The sequence below is a fragment of the Cyphomyrmex costatus genome, unplaced genomic scaffold, assembly GCF_001594065.2.
Source record: "Cyphomyrmex costatus isolate MS0001 unplaced genomic scaffold, Ccosl1.0 scaffold1272, whole genome shotgun sequence".
NCBI lineage: Eukaryota > Metazoa > Arthropoda > Insecta > Hymenoptera > Formicidae > Cyphomyrmex > Cyphomyrmex costatus.
Genome location: NW_017275252.1, coordinates 44,535 through 49,096, shown reverse-complemented (window position 1 = coordinate 49,096; position 4,562 = coordinate 44,535).

Here is a 4,562-nt window from a genome sequence, read left to right as displayed (position 1 = left end):
CTTATAATTGCCGTTCAAATATTCTTAAAGTGGACACTTCAAGCTTTATTTTCCTTTTTTAAACATATTTTTATCTTTATTATTTACCAAGTTATGATCATTTGAAATTTGGTAAATTTTTTCTAATTTTTCAGTGTACCGCTTTTTTTTGCATGCGAGTGTAGATTACAATCTACTTGAAAGTATGAAGACTGAAACTTGAATTCTAAGGGCCTAAAAAAGAAGAAAAAGAAAGTATGTAGGCTAAGAATGCTTCGAAATATTTGTTATCCTAAATATTTTAATCCAGACAGTACACAATATTTATAAAATATTTACAAAATATTTTAAGATGTATTTTTAATATTTTGTAAATATTTTTGTGGTCCTAGATTGCAAAGATTATATTTATTATAAATATTATGGAATATTTATCGTACATATTGTAGCAAATAAATACTATAAAAATACTTAATAAGATATTATAATCTAAATAAAAAATGTTTACTAGAAAAATATTTTTTTTTATTTATATTCATCATAAGTTAAATTAAGTTATATAAAATGTTTAGTTTATTTTAATGTTTTCAAATAAAGTTTATATAAAATATGTATAAAAAAAATATATATGATATATTATTTCTTTCTACATTTGCAAGCCAATGTTGTTTTCTTTCAATATTTCTTGGCAGGCGATGCATCGAATGTCCCATTATCCACGAGTTGGACATTTCAACATACAACAGTATTTTATGTATTCTGTAAATAATGTGTATTGCATAATAAAATTCCTTTTATGATTAACATATTGTAAGAATGTTATTAATTGCTAGGTTAGAGAGCTACTTATGGATTTTACACTTTAAACAAATATGAAATTGACGAGTTGCAACATGATAATAATTTAATCGATTATCCTTGTGTCCTTTAAAAGGGTATACGTATGTATACGTACGTCTGCGATATCACGATATGTATGTATTTCGAGAAAACTGTGATCAGCTGTGATCAATCCCCATCACTTACTGACGCCATTTTGAGGGGTAGTGGCCAGACTCTATCTTCTAGGGACACTAGTTGCATGCTGTGTCGAGCTGCGATGCTATGAATCGCGTTGAGACTGGAGCGGCTCACGTGCCGCGGACGAGAATTCAGAGCTTCATTCTAATAAAGTTTTCACTGTCAATACGAATTAAAATTTAAAAAATGCTCATTAAAGTTTAAGATTGGCCGAACATTTTTGTTTTTTATTTGTGCTGATTAGATAATTAGTTCGTGAGAACAAAAATCGTAAATCTAGTCAGTTTTCAAACTCTGAAATTTTCTATCTCGAAAACTATTGATTTTATCAAAAAAGTCTAAGAGACAAAAAATGTTTAATTTGACCCAATTTAGCGTACAGAATTTTTTCAGAATTTTTGTTCAAAGTTTACATCTTTTAAACAAAAAATTGTAAACAACTAATGTAATGAAATAAGGGCAATGAGCCAATTTTCGTTAAAATCTTTAAATCAATCTAATATATTGCGAAGAATATCACGTAATTATGGCGTTTCGTCCCAACTTCCACTACTGGACTCATCAGTAAGGCATTGTAGTGGAAGCCTACCTTAGACGCCTGTTTTAGTTATTAAATCGAGATTCTATATATACAGATATACGCGTATCAAAGCACTTGCGAGAATCTTAGCGAATATCTATAGACCTCTGATGGCGGGTCGACGTAGTAATATTCTTCGCAATATATTATTCAAAATAATATATGTATTTCCCTCCCCCCCCCCCCCAACTTGCGCGCCGAACAATCTTCGGTCTTGAAACGCAACTCTATCTGAAAATACCCCCCAAATTGCGCGCCGAACTATTTTCGGTCTTGAAACGCAACTCTAATAATCTGAAAATAACGTCCCCTTAATTTACTTGAAATTTAAACGCATTGATTTCGCCCGCGTAAATTAAATATTTATGATAAAGCTGAAAATAAGTATTAAACAACTAATGTAATGAAATAAGGGCAATGAGCCAATTTTCGTTAAAATCTTTAAATCAATCTAATATAAATCTAATAAAAATTGTAACTTTTTAATGACCACTCATAAAAAGTGTATAGATAATAGCAGAAATAACAGCAGAAATGATACGTTAATTTTGAAACTTTTTTTGTAACTTTTTAAGGAGTTTGATCCGACGGTTAAAACTTCCTCAAGATCACTCAGGGTCATGACCTTTACAGCATATGTCAAGGTCAAGGTCATTGAGGGGGTTTACCCTAATCTACATTTTTACTATTTATTTTTATATGTAAATGATACAAAAATATATACATATATATATTAATAAATATATTATATAATGTATAATGAAGGAATTAAACGCCTATAACGGTCAAAGCTGGATCAAAGTGCTAATAATAAGTATGAGTGAATTCTTATATAGCACATATGTAGCCCCCCCATAATTGCGCGCTGAACCATTCAGACATATAAGGCATAAATACTACAATAGTATTATAATATCACCGAATAATACTTGATTAATTTCAAATTAAATATAAGGATGATAATTTAAAATTCGTAAATAATCTTATTCTTTATGTTACGAAAAATATCACAAGTTGGCGTTTCGTCCCGGTTTCCACTACTGGACTCATCAGTAAGGCAATGTAATGGAAACCTACCTTAGACGCCTTGGGGAGATGTTAGAAAGAAGTTTTATATAAACAATCACTCATATAATTCGGCACTTGCGAGAATTGAAATGAGTAACTATAGACCTCTGTTGGCTAGTCGACGTAGTGATATTCTTCGTAATGTTGTTAATATTTAAATATGTAATTAAAGCGCATTTTTCAGGCCGCGCGAGTTAAACTAACTAATTTTTGTACCGACCGTAAATTGTCTACAAACAATGAAGGAATTAAACGCCTATAACGGTCAAAGCTGGATCAAAGTGCTAATAATAAGTATGAGTGAATTCTTATATACCACGTGGTATATAAGAATTCACTCATACTTATTATTAGCACTTTGATCCAGCTTTGACCGTTATAGGCGTTTAATTCCTTCATTGTTTGTAGACAATTTACGGTCGGTACAAAAATTAGTTAGTTTAACTCGCGCGGCCTGAAAAATGCGCTTTAATTACATATTTAAATATTAACAACATTACGAAGAATATCACTACGTCGACTAGCCAACAGAGGTCTATAGTTACTCATTTCAATTCTCGCAAGTGCCGAATTATATGAGTGATTGTTTATATAAAACTTCTTTCTAACATCTCCCCAAGGCGTCTAAGGTAGGTTTCCATTACATTGCCTTACTGATGAGTCCAGTAGTGGAAACCGGGACGAAACGCCAACTTGTGATATTTTTCGTAATATAAAGAATAAGATTATTTACGAATTTTAAATTATCATCCTTATATTTAATTTGAAATTAATCAAGTATTATTCGGTGATATTATAATACTATTGTAGTATTTATGCGTTATATGTCTAAATGTTTCAGCGCGCAATTATGGGGGGGCTACATATGTGGTATATAAGAATTCACTCATACTTATTATTAGCACTTTGATCCAGCTTTGACCGTTATAGGCGTTTAATTCCTTTATTGTTTGTAGACAATTTACGGTCGGTACAAAAATTAATAATGTATAATGTTTATATATTTTCCTCACGCGTGCACGTAATGTACCCTATACTGCAATGCTTTTGCATGCGGTAAATAGCCAATAACTCAAGCCGTTGAGTTATTTCGCAAAAGCGTTGCGTTATGAAAAATAACGCAACGCTGTGGTAGGGTGGTAGCACTGGTAGCACGAATAACAACACAGAGAAACCTAAATAACGCAAGGCAGTAGTAGGGTGGTAGCACTGGTAGCACCAATAACAACACAGAGAAACCTAACCTGCGTCGACGCTGGCGCCCGCCCGCCCGGTGTTCGTTTGAGTCGCGCCGTTTTTCATCTTTGTTCTCATTTGACTTTTGTTACTCGTCGCCTGTAGCAGCTTTTTGATACTGGCCATATCATCCCGATAGATCAGAAATTTGTGAACGGGGCCATTTTACCAAGATTGTAAGTACCTTCAACGTGTCATAACTAATATTGGCTGCTTTCCAGCTACGACACAAGTAGACTGTGTAACACAGTGAATCATTGCATCCCTGTTGTTTGCCTACGTTAAACGAGAATGAAATGATTCTCTGTGTTACACAGTGTCTGATTCTATCCTTGCTGGAAAGCACCCATTGTATAAGTGTCCTTCAACGTGTAATAATTAATGTTGTTATTTCTTAGTCGGGGGGGGGGCTGCGCCCCTGCTTCCTGCGCCCCACGCACCACCCCATAAGTCACACTCGCTTCGCTCGTGCGAATTTATAATTGTATAACACAGTGCACTCGTGAGGAAAAAATCTATGTGCAACTTATGTGCTAATTGTCTATAGCGCGGCGCGGGCGCGGGGCAACGCACTCGCTTCGCTCGTGCTCCCGCGCCCGCGTCGCGCAATAGACAACTTACCACACACGTTACACAATGTACTATTATAAGCGATCTTTCTTCTGGATTTTTTCACAAA